The sequence below is a fragment of the Canis lupus genome, chromosome 7 (assembly GCF_048164855.1).
Source record: "Canis lupus baileyi chromosome 7, mCanLup2.hap1, whole genome shotgun sequence".
NCBI classification, from domain to species: domain Eukaryota; kingdom Metazoa; phylum Chordata; class Mammalia; order Carnivora; family Canidae; genus Canis; species Canis lupus.
In genome coordinates this window covers 58,791,406-58,813,974 of record NC_132844.1, presented here as the reverse complement: position 1 = coordinate 58,813,974, position 22,569 = coordinate 58,791,406, and the positions used below count along the sequence as shown (strand labels likewise).

At 41.0% G+C, this 22,569-nt stretch overlaps 1 protein-coding gene and 1 long non-coding RNA gene across 5 annotated transcripts in view; one reads left to right on the top strand and one right to left on the bottom strand.

The window, feature by feature from the left end:
• RUNX2 (RUNX family transcription factor 2) overlaps window positions 1-22,569 on the top strand; it is a 220,174-nt gene that overhangs the window by 123,595 nt on the left and 74,010 nt on the right. The gene's annotated exons all lie outside the window — the stretch shown is intronic.
• Window positions 12,802-15,392, bottom strand: LOC140636943 (uncharacterized). Its single transcript, XR_012034208.1, has 3 exons — window positions 15,220-15,392; window positions 14,437-14,551; window positions 12,802-13,536 (listed from the first exon to the last, which is right to left on the bottom strand). It is a non-coding gene; the product is annotated as an uncharacterized lncRNA (long non-coding RNA).

Here is a 22,569-nt window from a genome sequence, read left to right as displayed (position 1 = left end):
ACTCCTAAGGAATGATCATAAAGAACTTGGCGCACATGAAGGGCAACTTAAATACCAAATAGTAATTATGTAGCGCCTTTCTGCCAAGGAGTTCCAAACACTTAGACATTACCTCACTCAATTCTCTTTACACCCCTTTGAGGGATACATTGTACATTTTACAGGTGGGTAAACCAAGGCATGGCCATTTGAAAACTCATTGGCTCTATGTTGCTCTGCAATTCAGCAGATGATCTGTGGAGGTGGGAAAGGAGCCCAGGTCTCGTCTTGCTTGGTTATTCACTAAGACTCCCTGATGCTTTGTCATGGAAGTTGTGGAAGCTCCTGGTCAGGCTTTTGGTTGATGTTATGAAGTGGCGTTACTTAAGAAGGAAACCTGGAGATGTAGTAGCAGTGCTCTGTGGCAAATAGGTCGCAGGGTTTAAGGCCTCACACATAGAAGGCATAGATGTGTGTATGTGTGTGTGCACATGTTTGTTGAAGAGTCTTGAATTCGCTCAAGTGGAAGTTTGAGCTGAAAACACTGAATTTTGTGAGATAAAATAAGATGTGTGAGTTAACCCTCAGTAGAAACTTACTTCAATACCAGTGAAATAGTGCTCGAACAGAAAGTTAAATAAAAGATTTTATTTATTTATTTATTTATTTATTTGAGAGAGAGAGAGAAAGAGAGCGCAGGAGGAGAAATAGAGGGAGAGGGACAAGCAAACTCCGTGCTGAGCAAGGAGCCCAAGGTGGGGCTTGATCCCGTGACTCTGAGATCATGATCTGAGCAGAAACCAAGAGTTTGATGCCTAACCAACTGAGCTGTCCGGGTACCTTCAAAAAGTTAATATGAGGAGCGTCTGGGTGGCTCAGTCTGATAGGCATGGGATCAGACTGCTTTCAGCTCAGGTTGTGATCTCATGGGTTGTGGGATTGAACCCTGGCTAGGGCTCTGCATTCAGTGTGTAGTCTGCTTGAGGAGTCTCTCCCTCTGCCCCTTCCCTCACTCATGCACACATGTGCACTTGCTCTCTATCTCTCAAATAAGTAAATCTTTAAAAAAAAAAGTTGCATGGGAAGAAAATGTAGGCAAGTACATGGTAGAAAGAGTAGAAAGTAAAAAATTAGTTAAGAGAATAAAAAGTGTCCCTAATCACATCTCCAAAGATTGCCACTGCTTGTGTTCTGATGCTAATCGCCTGGATGTTTTCCTGTGGCACTGATGGTCCTTTTGTGGAGGTGATGGTGGTAAGGAAGTAGCATCAGGACAACGATGGAATGCTGTTAAGTGGCATGCCTCTGTTGAAGCCAAAAGGAGAGAGAATAACGGGAAACGAGATAGGTTGCTTGAAGGAGCAGGAGTGAGACAATGGGATGGACAGCAGGTTCTAGTGAAGGTCTTGGAAGAGGCAGCAGCTGTCTCTGTTATAGGGCGGGCTGGCCTCGTCTGACTAAGACTGCATGGGTCCGAGGAGGAGGACCCCTACCCCTTCCTCCTACTAAACAATCCCACCACCATAAACATCTGCCCCCTTTATTATAGCTACCAGAGCCACTTTTTAATGACCATTAGATCTGCTTTAAAAATGTAAATATCTCTGGCAGTGGGGATATTTATTCGTTCAAAAATGATTTTTGAGTGGGTACAGTTAGCCAGGTGCCAGGCTCACGAGGCAAAACAGATACGATCCCTGCCTTTGAGGAGCCTGCATCCTGAGGGGAAGATGGACGAGAGATGAGCGCATCAGCATTTGTGTTTAATTGCATCTGATTGTAAATTGTGATAAGTACTTTAAAGGGAACTGATGGAGCCATGCCCCAAAGAATAATGGGGCATCAGGGGACGGGTAGGAACCTATTCTAGAGTGTGCAGGGAAGACCACTTGGGAGGAGATGACATTAGAGCCAAGGCTGAAGGGTGAGAAGGAGCCAGCTTCGAGAAGGCCAGGGAAGACGCTTCAAGGTAAAGGACATATCACGTATCAAGCCCCGAACATGCTCAGTGTCAGAATCTACTGTCTAATTTTGGTAGAAGAGAAAGCAGTAGGAGAATGCCTGCGAAGTTGAGAAAAGGTTTGCAGAAAAAGATAACCAGAATCACCTCCCTCAAAGCTGCTGGTTGTATCATTCTACCCATGGTCTCCGTAGCGTAATGTGAGGAGCACAGAAGGGTTCTCTGCGTCCACCCCCACAGGCCCTAAACCTCTCTCGTGTGATCCTCGCCAGGGTGCCTAAGATTCTTCTTTGGGTTAAGGCTTTGAGGACAGGACCTGCAGAGATGTTATCTGCCATGGAGAACACATTTGAAGACATTTTTGGTTAATAACTTGGTTTGCGTAAGTGGATCAGATCAGATTAGCTAGATACTCATTTTATAATAGGATCATTTAGGGAAAGTAAGTTGAGAAAGACCTGGAAGAGCTCTGTCTGGTGAGGAAGATTGAGTGGGAGTAGATGGGGGAGGAGGGGAACGGCTGCTCTGTGACCAGCACTAAGTAGTAAGAACACCGGGTCCCGACGAACATGTTTTTTTCTTCTAGAAGGAGCCCTAGGAGCAGGTTTGTACCAAAAATTACCCAAACATAGCAGTAGGTTACCATTCAAGTCGAGTCTTCGGGCTTTTATGGACAACGAGAAACAATTCCAAAGGTGAGCTGGGTTTCAAAACATGAAGGCAACATGGAAAACTGAAGAATGTTTAGCGCAGAGCATTGATGATGATTAAAGGATTGTAAAATTGAACCTATAAGTTGAAAGACGTGGGATTATTTTGCTTCAAGAAGAGGAGACAGAAATGACTTAATAACAGACTTCAAAATTATGAGGAGTTATTAAGCTGTGTATGGTGACCAGCTGTTTTGTTTCTGGCACGGTCAGAGAAAGAACAAGTTTTCACTGAAGCATGATAGATTTAGGTTGGATTTAGAGAAGGACTCCTGGACTATAAGAGTTGTTAAATAGGATGGGTGACTAAAGGCTGAGGGTTTGGCCAGATGGCTTTTCATTCAAATCCCCTCCATATTAGCATTTCTCTGTGTGTTTATGAAGTGCAACAAAGCGCCACCTTTCTGCTTTTAAAGTCAGGGGCACTATTTCTGGTTCCCATTATAATTCTGAAGCTCAGAATTGCAGAGGTTTATAGACACAAATGATGAGGGTAATTTGTCTTGCTTCAGTGGCCATTAGAATCTTTGATTGAGAAAAATATGACCAAAAAAGAGGAACAAATCTGCCACATGATAAAAAAATTATTATTGGTAATTAGAACAGAAGTGTTATCAAGAATGTGGGACCGAGTGAGATTTTATTTTTGGAAAAACTCAGGTATATTTGACTTGTCTATGCCAGATCCAGAAGGTGGGGTTTTATGAAGTTGACTCATTTTTTGTTCTCTGTTCCTTCCTCCTGGGAGAAATTAAAAGCACTTCCAGGTGACACCAAAGTTTATGTAACCTGGAGTTTGAGAGATGGGATCCACAAATCACCCTCAAGGAATGTATGGGCACAGAGAAGGAAGGAGAGCGTTTATGGGCAGGATTTATTTCTGAAAACAGAAACCTTCATGCATTTAAAAGCTGGCAGAGCAGTGGCGAAGCTGAGCAGAACAAACCTGAGAAAGACCTGCTGAGTGTGCCATCCTGTCCACTTTGGAGCTGGGATGCAGGGAAGCAAAGAGCCTTGTTTCCTGGCTTTAGCCTCTCTCAGCGAGGCCAAACGTCAGTTTTTATTTTTAGATTTATTCTTGAATCCAGTCTTTTGCTTATTAAATACCTGTTGGAGCAACTTTTGTAATAACAAATTAGCACACCTGCAGATGGTTTGCTTTAAGCACTCATGATAGCTCTCTGATGAAACTATGAAAAACAAAGTATGTGCACATATGTAGCATTCTCAGATGAGTGCTTTGTTTTGAGCTAAGTGGATATAATTTTCTCTAAAGGAAAAAAATAATCAAAGAGACGAAAGAAACAGACTTTGAAACAGGTGACCCAACTGGGACGAAGGCTAAGCGGGTGTGGTGCTAAGCTTGGGGAAAGGAAAAATACTCAGAAAACATATTTTTCTTTCCTTCCAAAATAACTTGGGCTCATTGGTTCATTAAGCACACTTCAGACCCTTGAGCCACTACTTTTTCCAAAGCATCATCACTGTTGGAGAGCCGCCCGCAGCCCACCATTGGCTGCACAACCCACTTCCTTTCACTGGCCTCCTTTCTTTCTTGTCTGTGATATTTTCTTTGTGGCCTCGGCACTTTGGTACATTATTTATTTATTTTCATGATTTCTATGTTTGGGTCTCCCCCGCCCTCAGATAATTTATTTTTAAGACCCCTTCTAAGGATCCTTAAAAATTAGAGCTACCTTTCCTGTAGCAAAAGTCGACCTGAAAGGGATTCGTGTCTCCTCTTCTCTGCTCTTGAGGTCAAGAGATTGAGAGTCGGAAGGAAAAGCAAGGGAAAAGAGGTGTGGTTTATTCCTATTACAAAAAGGAGCTCTCTTCTGAATACTTTGTTACTTGGAAACATCTCTTCCTTACACATGTGTGGACAGCAGAAGGGCATTTGTTCCTTATCATCTGTATACCTTTTAAGTATTGTGGACCAAGGAATGAGTTATGAAACAGATTGTATATTCTCTGAGGCAACACAAGACCCATTGGTATACCCTCCCCCCACCAACATGGCTTTGTCATCTGTTCTTCTTGAGCTTTTTTACCTGGAGTAAGACTTAAAACCAACTTCCCTTTCCTTTTGAGAAACTGTGATAGAGACCAAGTGAGTGTGTTCAGTCGCCGGGGCTTTAGGGAGGTTGGACACAGAGCTGTAGTAATGTCGAAAGGCTCATCGAGAAGGACAAAGGTTTTCATAAAGGTCTTCAGATTTAAAGGGAGCAAGAGTGGGTGTTCAGATAGCGTGCCAGTGGAAGGTCCTGTGCCTTGATCACTTCTCAGGGGATTCCCACATGGACTCCCCTGGGTACTTTTAGAAATCTATGTTTATGGCACAGATCAGACATAGCAAGGAAGTTGGTTGGGGCTGGGGCTGCAGGGATTTCTGGGTTCTGTAATGAGGAAATCATAGATGGACTAAAATGTAGAATATATGCCCATTTTCTTATTTATAGAGCCTATTTTTGCTCCCCTTATATATTATATATTGGTTCCATATATTGTCAAGCTTGAGGCAGCATTTCCTTGGTAGAGCCACATAGCTATAATAACCCAAGCAGGAGAGCTGTCTTTTCCCTTTGCTTTCATCCAGGCTGTCCAGGAGCTGTGCCGAGGATATGGTTTGATTGTAGTTAACCTGTCACTTGCTAGCCCGGTGGTGGTATAGGAATAGAAGTTAGTTAATTAGGAAGGGACTTGATGGGATATAACAACATGGAACATCCATTTTTGCTGAGGGTTGACTTTCCATCCTCAGTCACAGCCCAGGAGAAGCCCTGCATGGAGTGGCATGACCACTTCATTCTCTCTTGTTAGGAGAACTGAAATATCATAAAAATTTGCAACTGAGTTGGAAAAAATCTGACAATGAAAGATGAAATGTAGCTTTGCAGCATGAGATTTGTGGTGCAAACTGACCAGAGGAAGGAAACCTGATGATCTAGATAGATGCCTCTGGTTATTACCACTTTTGTTATGCACCCCTGTACTCAACAGGATGAGTCAAATATCACTGTAAATGAAAACTTCATGAGGGATGGAAGATGATCCTTGTGTTTGAAGGAATAGGTGGCTTTTCTGGCTAATTTATAAATTCTCCTTTCATTGTTTTCAAAGTTGGAATAAGTTATGCTAAAAGTCTATTGGAAAAAAAACATTTTTTAATTTCTGAAATTATTTTACTTAGTTAGTATTTGCTACTGTGAAGAGCTCCTGAAGCTGAACCATGGCTGAGTTATATTCCTAGTTCTAGACCTGTTGCTATTTGTCTGGTTCTTGGAATGGATTTCGATAGTTTTCACATCAGGAAAATATAGTCACATTATTGGTCTCAATTGTTAGGCAGTCAGAAGACTTGCGGTTGTAAGTTATTTAAAATAATTGCTTTAAAAAGATGATTATACATTAGGACATTAAATCCCAAGATTTCTACACACTTAAGAAGTACCTGTAAGCAATTCCATGAAATTCTAATGTCGATACTTAGACATTGTTGTCCTCAACAAGTTTGGTCATTAAAATCAGTAAACCTCAGGAAGCAAAGTCAGCTTTCATAAGATATATATGTCCTCTCTTTCTTCACTAATTGGGCAAACGCTTATAGCTGGTCTGCTCTGTGTCCGAGCCTCTGAATGTTGGGTGCTGATGAAAGAATTTTGAGAAGCCAACTTGGAAGAAACATAGCAAAATCGAGAATAGAGCCAAGTTGAGTAATCAGTATTATGTTGAACGTATCAGGACATGAGAGGGCTTACTGTGTAGGGAAAATGAGCAGGGTCCCAGCTTTTCCTTTAATAACTTGTGAAAGTTAATGACTAGCCATACTTTATTGTCAGTTGTGGCCACAACCATATCTCCTGACAGCTTCAGTCCCTTGTCCCTATCGCATCTGCTCTGTGCCCTTACTGAGAACTCAATCCCATGGTCTCCCATCTTACCTCTGCTTATTGTGGCATATTCTCCCCTCTGCTCTGTCATCCAGCAGATCTCCCTCCCTAGCAGCACCTGCAAGCTCTCTTGCTCTCTCACTATTCCCATTGCCCAGAGAAGTGGGGGACACTTCTCTGTCTCACAGAATGGGCTTCCATTTTGATTCCAAGAAGGGTTTCCAAAGCTAAGGAGAGTGCCACAAAACTTACCCAATTTGAAGAGAGTGTGTGCATGGTGGGGGCAGAGCATAACCACGAATGTCCGTTGGTCCATGAGGCTCTGTGCTGGATGCTTTATATCCATTTCTCCTCTTTGATAAATGAGAAAATGGAGGCCTCAAGGAGTTGAGTTTGCCAGCCCAGTTCCTTGGCAACAACAAAGTCAACTCTCTTCTCTACTTTTTCTGCTGCTTGATACCAAGGGCTTTGAATATCTGTGAGTGATTTTGGGAGGCAACCTTATAAAACTTTATGTCAGAGGTTAAGGCAAATCTAAACCAAGAGTCTCAAATATTATTTGTAGTTCTTTATTTCTCCTCAGTTCGGTGGGAAGTGGGAAGGACTGGGGCACAAGGGGAGAAACCCTGGTACAGAGGGTCTCATGTGACAATCAGCAGTACAACTTTGGACTCCTCTGGCTCTGACATATCTTTATGAGGCCACCTTTTCTTCTTTGAGAAATGGAAATTATTATCAGTCGCAAGAAAGGAATTCCTACCTACTGAATGGGATTTGTTTTTTCCTGTTGGCCTTAATGCTGCCATGTATAAGTACTCTGCCATTGCAGAAAAGTAGTACTATTCTTTTTTGGTAATTTAGATTATGTGGAAAATACATTGTTTTGGTGAAAATATAACATTTGTGGGACTAGTAATAAAAGCATATATATGGTGCAGTGCTACCCATTGTTTCTTCTTACATTTTGAATAAAACTTATTTTTAAGATGTAATTGTTTTAGAGAAGTTTTAGGTTTATAGCATAATTGAGAGGAAGATATGGACATCTCTTGTGTCTCTTGCCCCCACACGTGTAGAGCCTCCCCAACAGCAGCAGCTCCCGCCAAGTGGTACCTTTGTTACAAACAATGATTGCACAGTAACACATTGTGATCACCCAAAGTCCTTATTTTATGTTACAGTTCACTCTTGTTGTATATAGTATGGATTTGGACATATGTGTAATGACATGTTTCATATGGAGTAGTTTCACTGCCCTAAAAATCCCAACTAATCCCACCTATTTATCCTTTCGCCCTCAACCAAGCCCCTGACCTGTGATCTTTTTAATGTCTCCATTGTATTACCTTTTCTAGAATGTCATATAGTCGGAATCATATAATATGCAGCCTTTCCTGATTCACTTCTTTCACTTAGTAATATGCATTTAAGGTTCCTCTATGTCTTGTCATGGTTTGAGAGCTCATTTCTTTTTAATACTGCATAATATTCTGTTGTTTAGATATGTCACAGTTTATCCATTCACAAGAACGTTTATTTTCATTTAATTACTACATAAGAAAAACATTGGATGGAAAAAGTTCAGAAAATTCAGAAGGCATAAAGAAGAAAATAAAAGTCACTTGAAACTCAACACCAAAGATAACCCCAGCTAGTATTTTGATGTACTTCCTTTCAGTGTTTTTCCTGAGTGATATTTGTGTGTATGCATATATATTCATGCATCCTTTTTATTTTACACAATTTTGTTCATATCTTCTAGGCTGATTTCATTTTGTTTTTGGAGGGAGAGGGACGGAGGCGGAGAGGGACTGAGGGAAAGAGGGAGAAAGAGAGAATCTCAAGCAGGCTCCACACCCAGCATGGAGCCCAACTCGGGGTTTGATCCATGACCTTGAGATGGTGACCTGAGCCAGATGCCCAACTGACTGACCCACCCACACACCCCCTCTTTTTTTTTAATTATTAGAAGGAAGTGGGCAAATCTCTAGATGGTAAATCTTCTGTTAGGTAAAGATAAACAGTTTGAAAATTAGTTTATAAAAACTGGTATGAAATTTTTTATTCTAGTTCCTTAAGAATATTCCAGCCCTTGGAGTTATTTATTTCTTGATATAGTTGCCTGCCTCACAATATAACTTGAATTAATTGTATATCCTCCTCCTTGCTATTCTTCTTGTCCCTTTTTTTCCTTTCACTTTATTCCACTTGACAGGTTCTCATGTGATGTCTGGCATGTGAAATGACCAAGGGCATGCTGTGCTGGGTACTGTAATCATGCTTTGAGGGGCTTCTGTGGCTCTTCTTCACACTTCTTTGAGGCTCCATCTCTCCATCTCCATATTTCCTCCTTTGGAGTGGTGCTGTGTGCCTCCACTTAGGATTCTCAGACCTGCCTTTGAAAAAAGATTCTATATATGTATAGTCTACAAAGTTTATGTTATTCTTTTGACTTCACAATAACCTTGTGAAGTGGTCAGAGAAAAAATTGTTTTACAAGTGAGGAAGGAGCCTTGAGAAGTTAAGAGACTTGCCTAGGTCACACATCTCTATTAAGCATTTCATGTTTAAAAATGGCTTAGTATGATTCAAACCAAAGTCAAGAAGAGAAAAGATTCTAGCTGAGAATTTAAAGAAAGTACAGAAAATATTATCACAGCCAAAATTATTTCAGGTTATTCCAACTAGAAGCTTATCAATTTTTTTAAAACTTTTAAAATGTAAATTCAATTAGTTAACATGTAGTGTATCATTAGTTTCAGATGTAGAGTTCAATTATTCATCCATTGCATAAAACACCCAGGGCTCATTACATCACATGCCTTCCTTAATGCCCATCACCCAGTTTAACAATTTTTATATGCTTTATTGTTTGTTTGTTTTTGTTTTGCAAAAGTTAGTAATGGGGGTACCCTGCTGGCTCAGTCTTTAGAGCTTGCGACTTTTCACCTCAGAGTCGTGAGTTTAAGCTCCATATGGGGCACAGAGCTTACTTAAAAAAAGAGAGAGAGAGAATCAAAAGTAAGTAGGAATCAAATACAAGTGAAGGAAAAAAAACAATTTAAATCAATTAATGGAGAAAAGAACTGTATGTAGGAAAAAAGACTGTCTTTTGAACGTAGCGGTTCACTAATTACCACGAAGGGAAAGGAAAAATAGTGCTTCATTTTTTATCAGTAGAAAAAGACTGTGGATCAGGAATAGCTGAATCAAGGGGCAGAGTAATTCTCTCCTGATCCATAGGAAATAGGGTGTCTGGTGAAGGGCAAATGGAAGGAAGATCCAATGCCAGACAATGGCTTTTCCAATTTCTGGAGGTCTAGCTACATGAAAGATGATAGAATATGGATTCAAGATTCTTAGGAAATCCTTAAATGTAAACTATCCTCAATTCAGTATGATATCTGGAAAATCAGGAGCAGTTTGGCAGGTATTTTATTTTCAGCTCCTTAGCCTACCTGAAAATGTAATTTGAATTATTATTATTTTTTAATTCAAAACTTGTGAAAATGGAACCAGCTTTTCTAGTGTCTGACTTCTAATGTCCAGGGGGCTAAATGAAGTAGAGAAAAGAAGCAGCAGCTCTGTGGAGGAGTATGCCCCACAGAACAAGGCAGAAGAAGAACTAAGCCAGGGAAGTGGTGACTTGGCTGAGGAGGGTCTGTGACAGAGGGGAAAACATTAGAGGCTCAGTCAGCTATCAAGGTCAAAAGCTCTGTGGCAGGTTTGCCGAGGTGGTTCTAAAGTGCACTTTTCCTTGTTAATAAATAAGACAGGGAGGTGGGTAAGCAAAGACAGGGAGGAATGGGGATGCTCTGATTATGTGGTGCTAAACAAATGTCACGGTGCATTCTGGGTAGGAAGTTAAAAATGGCAACAGTGTGAACTTGCAGGCCATACAGAGTATTTGTTAAGCATCTTAAAGTCTCGAAGCTACCTAGAGTTCATGTTTCACTGATGTGACATTGAAAAATCAGAAGGAAATACTGGGTTATTGAGGAACCATGGGTTCCTGGTGATCTTGGCAAAAAGAAATGTCAATCGAAGGATAGGTTCAAAGGATCGCTTGGCGAAAGTTTGGGAGAGAAATGGAGGGTAGGAGGTGGGGAAAAAGAATTTAGAAAATGAGCACACTTTTAGAGTGTTCTCTGTAAGGGCGTTAGAGAAATGGGTCAGCAGCTGGAAGGGCATATGGCAGAGTGGGGGGACCATTGGGACTTCAAATTACCAAACTGAAGGCCACAGTGCTGACCCTTCCTGAATGCGCATCCTTGACAAATCACTTTGTTTCTCGGGACCTTGGCATTTTCAATAGAAAAATGGGGATACTGAAACCTACCTATAATAGTGACTTTATTTATTTTGTATTTATTTTTTTTAAGATTTTATTTATATTTTTGAGAGAGAGAGAGAGCATGAGAGCACGATGGGGGGGGGTAGGCAGAGGGCAAGGGAGATGTGGACTCCCCACTGAGCAGGGAGCCTGATGTGGGGGCTCAATCTCAGGACCCTGAGATCATGACCTGAGCTGAAGGCAGATGCTTAACCATTTGAGCCACCCAGGCGCCCCTATAGTGGGGATTTTAGAAGATTATGTATAATAATAGTTTTTCATTTGTAAATGGCAAAATGGATGTAAAAATCTCATCATCGTTAGTGTGTGATGGACATTCTCAAAGAAACGTGATCACTTGGAGGAAATGCAATCTGGAAAAAAAGAGATACAAATGACTAGGTGAACTCAAGACCTTTATTAAGAGCTCTGGGAAGAGGAAGACGATTTGATATGTAGGGGACGGAAAGAGAAAGGCTAGATTGGAACAGAGGGTGAATGTTGGAGAGAAGAGGAAAATCAAGTTGGAGAGGTAGAACTGGACTAAGGATACAGAACAGTAAAGACCATTCAGAAGAATCTGAGTTGATGGAGCAGACAGTGGGGTGGCCCGTGGGTTCTCCTGCAGGATGGTTGGAAGTAGATGGAATTGGATTTCTACATAACATGGAATTACAGAGATTAGAGCAAATTCTACCTTTGTCTATAGAAGACCTCCAGTGTTGCAGTGCAATTGGGATATTTTAGTTTGGTGGAGGAAGCAGGAGGAATCAAAGACAAGAAGAAACAGAAGGGAGACACATAAAGGCAAGGAAGCCTGCTGGAAAGGTACTTTTCCAACCTAAGTATGGTGAGAATCAGAATTGAACCTTACTGTTAGGGAGTTTATATGCCATGAAAGTCAGTGTTAACATCCTGGAGAAGAAAAGCGCAAAAGGAAGGAGTGTCTCGAGACGGGAAACATTCATGAAATGAATGGGTCTTAGGTCACACTGTCGTCAGGTATTTATTGAGTACCTACTATGCACCATTGCTGTTCTTGGCTTCTTCTGGGCACTCCTCCAAGCTCCATTCTAAGCATGGACTACAGCACCCTTAATGGCAGGAAATGTGTGGGAGGAAGCCAAACTGTGACAAAACTAGGCTTACGTTTCTTTTTCTTTTCTTGTTTTCTTTTTGTTTTGTGAGAGATTATATCTTCTAGCATTTTGCGTATTGTCCTGTGCCTATCGCATAGTTTGCTAAATGAATTTATAATATTTATTAAAAGTGTTAGCAGTATTCATCTGTTGCTGCTGCAATTTTTCTTTAAAAACGTGATTTGCCGATACACATTACTAGCCTTAAAAATGCTCCCAGGGCAGCTGTGGTTAGAACTCATGATCAGATTTTGGCCTTTCCGACTGCAGAAGAATACCATCAAAATCAATTCCCTCTGCCGTTCATGTGATACTCATACAAATAAATAATCAAAATAGCAGATGGTAAAATAAATAAGAGAAAGCATACAGAGAAACATTGATTTAAAATAAAGGGAAAAGGGGTTTCATTTCCGACTATTTTAAGGAAATGGATTTAGTGTATTCAAGGGTTTACAATCAATGAAGTGCACTGTAGAGTTATTTATATCAGGGAAGTCACCCATTTTCTGTTACTAATCCTGTGAAAAACACTGGTTTGATATTTACCAAGGGGATAGGAAGAGGGAGGCGATGGTCTACCTTTTTTCATTCAGCATTAAATTAATGGAGTGGGGCAGTTCTGCGATTGTTTTACCTTGGTATGGGTGTTCTTGTGTGTATATGTGTGAGACCACACGAATGTGTAGCTGGAGATTTAGGTGAGAGTAGACAGATGCATGGATAAGTGAGCTCTCCGAGTTGCTAAAAAACTAACCTGAAGCATGAGATCATGAGTGCTAACTAATTTTGAACTATAGTTTTGAATAATTCGTCAGGACTAGGGCTCTGGTGTGTGTGGTGAGACTATTCCGCTATTCACAACAGAGTTTTAAAAACAGTGTATTTGTAATTGATGGCATTAAACTGGTAGACTTGGGTTTGGATTTTAAAGCAGACATTCAGTGGTTCAGATTAATTTCTAGCCATGGTTTCGGAGGTTGGAACCAAAATGTGTACAAAAGTAAACATTTCCCTTGCAGAGCAAATAATTTGAACTCGAATGAAACGTGAGCAAGTAGGCACCAACTACAAGTAAATTTTGACACCGATGTCTGGAAAGCATCACCAATTAGCATACTTTTCATGAGAGCCACAGTGTATTATTGTGTCTCTGGGCTTGTGTAAGAAAAGAAACACGTAACTTGTTGAAGCCCGGACTTGTACTGGCTGGCGAGAACGTTAGGATGAAGTGTTCGCCGTCTGGACCTGGATAAGGGATGCAGGCCTGAGCACAAGCAGCTCTGCAGAGCGGTGGCCACTTGTGTGTCCAGACTGAAACAGACACCCGCCCCGGCCATCCCGTTTTCACCAAATACCAATCAGTGATCTCTAAAGGGAAGGTGTCTCCCCAAATGGCTTAGTTCCTGGGCCACTTTGTTGTCTTTCTCTCTGGTCTTAGGAGCACAGGAAGTAAAATGCATGCTGATAGCTTCTCAAGGAAGTAAAATGCACATCGTTGCTTTCCAATCGAAATAAAATCTTTCTGTAGAAAAATAAGAGAAAAGGTCTTTACAAGGAAGCTTTTCTATCATCCTCAGATGTAGGAAAAAAGTGTGTGACTTGACAAAGACCTAAAATAGTAAAGTGAGGCTGTAAGGTGGGCTACATGCTAAATAGGCTGACATGAAGGCATTGTTAGTTTCCTTAGTCTTCCAGAAGGGTGGAGAGATTTCCTTTCTAGCTGGGGAAAAAAAGAAACCTTTCCCACATTAATCTTTATTTCATTTGGTATATGTTTTTTCCCTTTTATCTTGTCAGTTCTACTGAGAGTTAAACTAATGGATTCCCTCAGCATTTAAGTGTCATGGTAGTAAACCAAAGAAATTCATACAGTGAAGCTCACATTTATGTAAATGCTCTTTTAAAAAACACTAATTTTTCCTCCTCTTACTTTTGTTACTTTTTTCTTTCAGTTTAGTTTTTCCTGGCAAGAATGGGGTAGCTCGGTTTATTTGTTATTTTTCTTTAGCTGGATCATATTGCTTTGAGACAATACAATAAAATATTTGCATCCGGATCTTCAGTTTATCCTGGAAATAAGCACGTTAATGGGAATGTTTCTATTTTTATTAATTTGTGGGATAAAACCAAATAGACCATGAGTTGGACTCATTGTGGGTCATGTTCAAAATTTTAAAAGATGTTTGTAACAATGGAGATAGCTGGGTTCCTGAATGAATGTCCCTGGCTTCTCCTCAGGGATTATGCCTTTTCCCTGCTAATGTTCAACTTCCCAGCTTACTAACTGTCAGGTACTAGTGAACAGTGAAGTACATGAACTGTTAAGTGATTGCTAAATCCAAGAAGCGCCCTAAATAGAATTTTTTTTTCCTTTCGTGGTCTAGGATGATGATGTGAGAATAATATAAAGTGAAATATGAACCTTTATTCCATTTTGAGAAGTGTCCGCATTCTAAAGCTGTATCTCTACTCGCCCTTGGGTGGCATCAGCTGCCTCAAACCAGATTATTGCATCTTTTACTTTGTTCTCTACAAAGCTGGAAAACAAACAAAAACAAAACAAAACAAAACAAAACAGCTGAAATCAGTGTCAGAGCATGATCCCATACTTACTTTCCTACAGGAAATGGAGGGGTTTTGTCCTTCAGAATCTGGATATGATGGAGCAGAAAGATAGCCTGTTCACTAACTTCTCTCATTTTACCCTAATCAATATATATCCTTATATCATTCATTGGTTCCATCTTAAGACCTCATTTTGATAGCCATAGTGTCTTATCCTATTTATGGTTTTTTAAATTGTCTGGACAAAGCCTCTGCTGGGTGTGAGTCGCAGTATGTTTCATTGCTCAGCGGGACCATGGCAGTCTCTTCAGTGTCCGGGACCTTTGTGTCTAGCATGGCTGCATCACTGCTTTCAAACACAAGGGAGCTCCGAAGGGAGGGATGCTGATACTTGAGTATAAAAGATCGGTCATCTTTTTGTGCCACATAAGGTAAATGTTTATAAATTGGGCACAGCGTTTTATTTATTTATTTGTTTAATATTATTTTTTTCAAGGTTTTATTTATTTATTCATGAGAGACACACAGAGAGAGGCAGAGATACAGGCAGAGGGAGAAGCAGGCTCCGTGCAGGGAGCCAGATGTGGGACTTGATCCCAGGCCCCCGGGATCACAATCTGAGCTGAAGGCAAATGCTCACCCACTGAACCACCCAGGCGCCCCTGGGTACAGTGTTTTAGAATGTATGTGTCTCTCTCTTTTGTCTCTACTGTAGTTCCTTGTAATTCACCCAGTGACACTGGGGAGACTAAGCATGCTTCTGAGATACAGTCGCCTGTGTTGTGACATATTTATAAGCCTTGGCCAAGCCATTTCTTGTGGGCATTCCATAGATACTCTGAAGACTCTAACTTCCTATTATGATCTCAGGGGATCTTTCAGAAACATTGTTAAGTTGTGTTCCCCAGCCCTGAGAAAAAAATACACTGGCCAAATGTCTGTGACACCTCCAGGTGGGCCCACTGCCCAGCCCGCTGGGCTCCTCCCTGGCACCAGATCCCAGATGCCCTTCTCCGCCCGCACCCTGTGCTTACCTGCCGAGTAAGGTGAGTAAGGCTTCAGGGACCCAAAGAAAGCAGAGGAGTGGAAACATGACTAGAGTTTAATCCATTCTTCTGAAATACTAGTTTTTCATGGTTATTTATATGATATTTTCGGGTTTTGTGTGACGTATTCAGCAACAGATAGATATTATTGGTCACAAGAGTCTTAGTCTTAAAGAAATCTAATTTTAGAACCACAGATAGTGAGTATCAGTACTTACTTGATCTGAGCTGGTACAGACTATTGAGTTAATGAAGAATCAGCCTGGTCTAGTTGATGTGGTCACAACATTGCAAGCTGTGAAGTTTGCCTTCTCTTCTGTATCTGTAGCAGTGTAGGAAAGCCACTTCATTTTCCCCTGCCTCTGTTCCATACCTGTTAAACTGCAGCAGTAACTCTAATCTTGAGGTATGAAGAATATCAATAATAATACCTTACATTATATGTAATATGTATGACGGCCCTGTGTTGTAGGTGCTGGGATGCTCTCAGTTCAGATGTGAAGGAAAAAGGCATTGATGGGGCAGCCCTGGTGGCTCAGTGGTTTAGCACCTGCCTTTGGCCCAGGGTATGATCCTGGAGTCCCGGGATCCGAGTCCCATGTCGGGCTCCCTGCATGGAGCCTGCTTCTCCCTCTGCCTGTGTCTCTGCCTCTCTCTCTCTCTCTCTCTGTGTGTCTCTCAAGAATATATAAATAAAATCTTAAAAAAAAAGGGGGCATTGATGTTGGAGCTCAAAGTTTTGCCAATATGTAGCATCTCCTGGGGGATTGTGCAGCATGCTCTTCTAGGTCCCCAAGCAGGGGGGCCAATCTGGCTTTGACACCTCTTCATGGATGGGCTTGGTGAGCTCCCCAAGTGATACTTTGTAGCTTATAGTAGGAACCTAGTAGAACTGGGCAGTGTATTTTTCCCCCCCCTTTATGTCCCATGGAGAGATCAGGCCTGTTTTCCTGAAACAGATTTTTGTTAGGGCGCTTTATTTCTTAACCAAAATAATTTGTACAGCTGAGCAGCTCATCCTAGAATCTTTGAGGTGTAACAGAGGCTGCTGGGACTCTGTTCATTTATTTCACAGATAAAAAAACCTGGCAAACAGTCCCTGGCACGTTTTGTTGCTTATTTGGTCGGACTTACCATCCTAAAACGTTCTTTTTTCTTTACTACTCCTTTGAGCTAATATCTTATTTCTCTTCTTTCTAACCACCAAACTTCTTGAAAGAGTCACTTAGACTTGTCGCCTCCACTTCCTCACACCCACTCACTCCTAGCTTCTTGCAGTTTGGCTTCCGCTCCCTGGCTCGACTGAGACTGCTATCTTGAAGTTTGCTAGTACTCTCCCTTGGGTGGCCTCGACCCCTCTGCAGCATGTCACCCTGGTGATGACGTCCTCTCTCCCATCCTTGGCTTCTGCCATTATTGTATTCCGATTTCCTCCTGCCTATCTGACTGCTCCTCTTTCTCTTTTGCTTTATCTTTTAAACTCCCACTTACCTCCTACAAGGGGACATCACCATAAGTTCGGAACTTGGATTTCCTCTGTTTCTTTGCTAGCTTATTTAAGGCACCATCAGGCATGAACCATCACTCTGATTTTGTGAACAACTCCCAGATCTTTATCTTTCATCACCCCCCCACCATCTCCCGTTTCCCCATCTCCTTTAACCCCAAAACTTGCGTCACAAAACCCTTTTGATCTTTGATCTTTAAATAGTGCATCTCTGTATAAACTATCCTTTCCTTACCTTGTATAAGGAACCGTAGCAAGGCACCAGGATTACTAACTCTTCTTCCAGCCACCACTGTCTTTTAAAGTTCTCTTGACACAGTGCCTACTGTTCAGTCTCCCTGAAGCTCAGCTTTGATCATGGTAATGTGAGGGCATCCCATTGCAGAGTACCACATTCAGGTGCTACCCAATCAGTTACAGGCTTCTCAGGTGGCTTCTTTAAGCCCATAATCACTTGGCCCCATCTTATCTTTACATCTCTAACCACTTTCCTACACACATTCTAGTCCAGTGGTTCTCAGATGTATTGAAGCCGATCCCCCCACACTTTTTATAACAAATACTCAGTAATTGTCCCTTTACTACCCTAAAGTGAAATTATTTGTTTTCTATATCTGTCTGCATAACTTCCAAATGATCAATAAAATCATGTGATTGGAGCATAAAGGAAATAAAAGAACTTAATTAAATAGTGATATAGTTTAATGTCTAAATACTTGGAGAAAAAAATATAATGAACTAGCCAGCTGCTTGGACATATATAAAATCATCTTGAATATAACAGTGATAAATTGAGATTGATGCAGGTATATATTAGTGGCTCAGATACCAGAGTGTTGGGGGAGATTTTCTGAACTCTTGAAAACTCTTGGTAAAATTCCTAGTAGAATAAAGTAAACTCTTATCTTGATTTCTAGATAGTTTTATTCCTAGAAGATCCAACATTTTGAAACTGTAGAGAAAAACCTTTATGTTTATATTTAAATAGAGCTTTGGTTCTAGGCTTCGGTAATTATAACCAGAGATTTTTTCATCTACTTGAATGTCCGATAGGTTTTCCAAAAATCATGAGGGATGCAGAAAAACATTTCATTGTGAAGGATTGTCCCATGCATTGCAGGACACCTGGCATCCTTACCTTCTGCCCACCCAGTTACAGTCCTGTACCTGTGGTCATGTGACAGCCAAAACTGCCACCAGGAATTTCTGAAACCCCCCCAGTGGTTGGTACTATCTGTGTTGAGAACCACTGCTCTAGCCAGACTGTGCTCACTGTTCCCTGAATGTGCCTTGCCTTTCCCAAATTGTGCATATCTTTTCATGCTGTGCTTTTGCTTAGAAAATGCTACTTCCATTTCCATCTCTTGAAATCTTACCCACCTCTCTGGTTCAAATGACACCTACTCCTTTATGCATCCAGGAAGGATGTCTACCAGTGTAACGTCTTGCAGCACTCTGGCTGCAATGCTTTATGATGCTTGAAACACACTGCTTTGTATTAGTTATGGATGTGTAGGTATTACCTTACCTTTCAGCCTGTAAGATCCTTGAGGATATAGACCATATATAATGGGAGGTTATATTTTCCAGTGTTTCTAGCAAGGTGGCTTGCACACAGCACATGCCCATTGAATATTTGTGAACAAATGGATAGTTTTTAAAGAATATTTGTAGAGAAAAGCAAAAGGGAATGTTGATTTTAGCACGTAAAGTGATATTTATATTTTATCTTCTAGTTTTAAACTTCTAGTAATGCAAATTCATATCAGAAAAGCACATAAAAAGTCTGTGGGTCTATAGGTTTGATCTACATGCATATATTTATTCTATATATTCCCTATCCATAGCAGGAGTTTGGAGCAAAATTAAGCTAGCATTCAAGCATTATAGAGAACATGTGGATAAATGTGGCTAAAGTGCTCCTTTTTTCATTCAGTTCTATAATGTAGAGATAAAATCAACTATTGAGGTCAATCAGGATGCCCATGCAATTCCCCTGTTTTCCTCCTTTATTCAAAAACCTCAAAACCGCTGTGGGTAATGCCCTTAAGATCGGCTTCTAACACATAAAATCTAAAGAGCAAAGTTTCCAAGAACTGAGTGCTTTCAGTGTTTGCTCTTTATACTCCATTCTCGAACATCTCTCCCCAATGACATGAGCTAGGCAAGCCCAGTGCTCACTCCACCCACCTTTCATCTCTAACTAGAGTAGCATGAAGCATTTGTGCAGTCTTTTCTTCCATGGCTTCATTTTCTGTCATCTTAACTCCATCACCAATCCTCAGCCTCCTAACGACATCCGTATGAAAGAAATCAGACCCCTTCCACAATGAAAAACACATTGAAGCTACTGCACACCACCATTGCCACTGGAAAAGTAGGTATTACTTTTTCTGTCAATCCAACCACAGCACTGTGGCAATGTGGAGTTTTGATGGTTGCGTTTTCATGTATTTGATAATTAGTCAAGCCATGGGTGCTAATCAACAAAAGTATTGTTAGTATTTAGGATGATGGGACACTTAACGGCTCTTTGTTTATATATTTTTTGAAGTAGGAAGTATTTGTCTTTGAATGTGGAGACGGTGTAAAGTGATCCAAGAAAGCGATATGACCAAATGACATGATTAATTTTCATTCCTTTCCTTTCCATCTCTTTCCTCAGATGCATTTGAGATTTGCCCAGACCCCAACATGATAGAAAAAAGCCCAGACTTTGGGACAAATCAGTCAATTAAAAACCAGCTTTTCTTATAGTTTGAGAGACATAATGGAGTATAGATGTGCTCTGCCTTCAGAGATTTTATGTAGATGTGGGGGGTTTAGAAATACCTTCCAGAGGAGATTATAAAAAAGGATATGATGAGTGATACAGAGTGCCACAGGTTTTTGGGGATGAGATCCTCGTGGATCCTGCCTCTTCTTCTGAGTCCAAGATTGTCCTTTGATCAGATTGTCCTTCTTTGGTACCCAGAATACCCTTGGTCACTGTGAGTTTCCCTGGAGGATCAGAAACCATGCCCTCTCTAGTACAGAGGTTGGGTGTTAAATGTCTCATTTCCAGGCCTGTTTCCCTTTGCAATACACCTCTTTTTTTTTTTTTAAGATTTTATTTATTTATTCATGAGAGACACAGAGAGGCAGAGAGGAGAAGCAGGCTCCCCACAGGGGACTCGAACCCAGGACCCCAGGATCATGCCCTGAGCCAAAGCAGATGCTCAACTTGCTGAGCCCCCTGGGCACCCTTGTAATACACCTCTTTGAAGACATGCCCCAAACTCTGTTAGTGCGAGTTTCTGTCAGGTACTGTGGCTTTGGAGAAGGCAAAATGTTTCCATAAAAATTAAACAGATTCATTTTAACAGACTCTTTCAGCCACCTTCTCCTAGGGAAATTTTTTATAGACCTTAAATCAAGATTTCGCCAAAAATCCATAATAATGGTATTGTGATAATTAAAATGGTATAGCTATTTCGTTTTGCCAGTTAAAGCCAAGGATAACAGAACACCAAGCCAGGAGCCATGTAAATGTGCAGGAACACTGTGGGGTGGGGAGTGAGGGTCGGAGATTATCATGTCTTCCCATTCTTTTTAGCAAAAATGTCTCAACTATTAAAAACGTGGGGGAGAGATTCCCACTCATGGGCTTCACAAGGTTCGCAACATCAAAAGCAGGTCCAAACCCGAGGAATTCCTGAACAGGAGTATGAATGGCTTTTGTACAAGATGCTAAGTGTTCAGGTGATGTTTATGGGTATAAATCAGGGAATTGTTCTGTTTTTAAATTCCTAAAAAGCAGTTTGTGTTTTGAGCATTTCTTTTTCTCTGCAGAACTCCAGCAATACCCATACCTCTCACCCCAGGCATCTTCAAAGCTATTTAAATTGAATAGAATAGTTGAGAAGATGGTAGCCTATTGTTCTGTTGCTATTGGAAGCTAGGTATTCTCTGTTGACAGTTAACTTTTCAGGTTAACCCTCCTTTTCTCTGTTGACCTCTGACTTGTTACGTTGAAGGGCACCTCAGTAGAGGCTGGTTTTCTTTCTTCACTACAGCTCTGTTCCTGTTTTATTGTTTTAGCAGTGTACTACCGAAGTAAAACTCTGGTACTTGCTAATGTTTTAAGACAATAAATCTGATAAGTGGTGGTACGTAGAATTACTTTTTAATTAAAAAAAGTTCCGCCAGAACCTGTTTGGCAACATAGTTCTCATGCATGGCTAGGCAGTTTCCAGTTGTTGCTGTTTTTAAGAAATTTCAAGATTTTTCAGTTTGTTTTTTTTATTCAAACATCCCCTCCGATTGTTAGAAACAAAAATGCCTTAGTGTTGGCTGGTGCAAAAATGAGATGTAAAAGTATTCCTGGAAATGAAAGCGAGCAGAGAAGTTTCTCTGCCCAATCAGTAAGTACATATTCAGAAACAGATAGGAAAAGTGAGAAACAGAATTTCGGTCCAGGGTGTCAGCAACAAAGGCAAAGTTTTAATCAAATGTGCATGATGTTGGAATTAGATTCTCCCTCCTGCTCCCACTAAAAGACCATCCTTGGGTTTTCTCCTGTTCTGCCAAATACTCCCTCCCAAGCTTTCGATGTGTTCTATGGGCCACACACACCGGAGTAGGGCTGTCTGTCATAGAACCCAGATGCCCAGCTGTGGAAGAGATTCTTTCAGCAGCATCCGTCTGTTTCTTGGCAAGACTTTCAGGCAGTCTAAAGAAAACAGTCCTGGAACAGCCTTTGGGCCTGCCTTGTGGTTAATGCTGTGCTGGTTTGTATCTGGTTCCTGCTCTGACCTTGCGGGTCTGGATGCTGCTTCCCCTGAATAGACATTCTCTCTCATAGTATGTCTCTCTTAAAGAATATTTGCAATTTTACTTCGATTTTGTGAAATTCCCGTGGACGTCTAGAGAGGCCTTGCCCTTCTTTTGGTTGTTTCTCTCACTGATTCAAAGGGAGGTGGATAGGAATTGGAAGGCACAGATCTTACGGGAGGGAAAGGATCTTTCTGCAGTGCGCCAAGTGCACTGGCAAAATAAAAAGTAGTTTTCATGGGTTTATTTTCAAACCCAGTGATCTTTAATAGTCTGAAAGGGAGACTTAGTTCAGTTCATAGCCAACGACTATAATAAAATTCAGGTTCAGGGGTACACTGGCGTGGGTTGATGTATTCTCTTCTTAGGGAATATTCTGAGGCTTAAGGGTGGTCTTCTTTGAAAGCGCTATTTAATAGCTGTATTCTTTGGTTTAAATCTTTATTTTTATAGCATTTGTGTTGTTTCGCACTGAAGGGATTTTATTTTCCTATTCTCCTGATTATTTTAAGGTTAGCAGTTGAATGTTGCTAAAATTTACACAAGGGAGTGGTTCTCCGTTACCCTCCCCCCATCCTGCCCTCCTCCAGGCCTCCTACCTGCCAATTGTGTCTGAAATAATTTC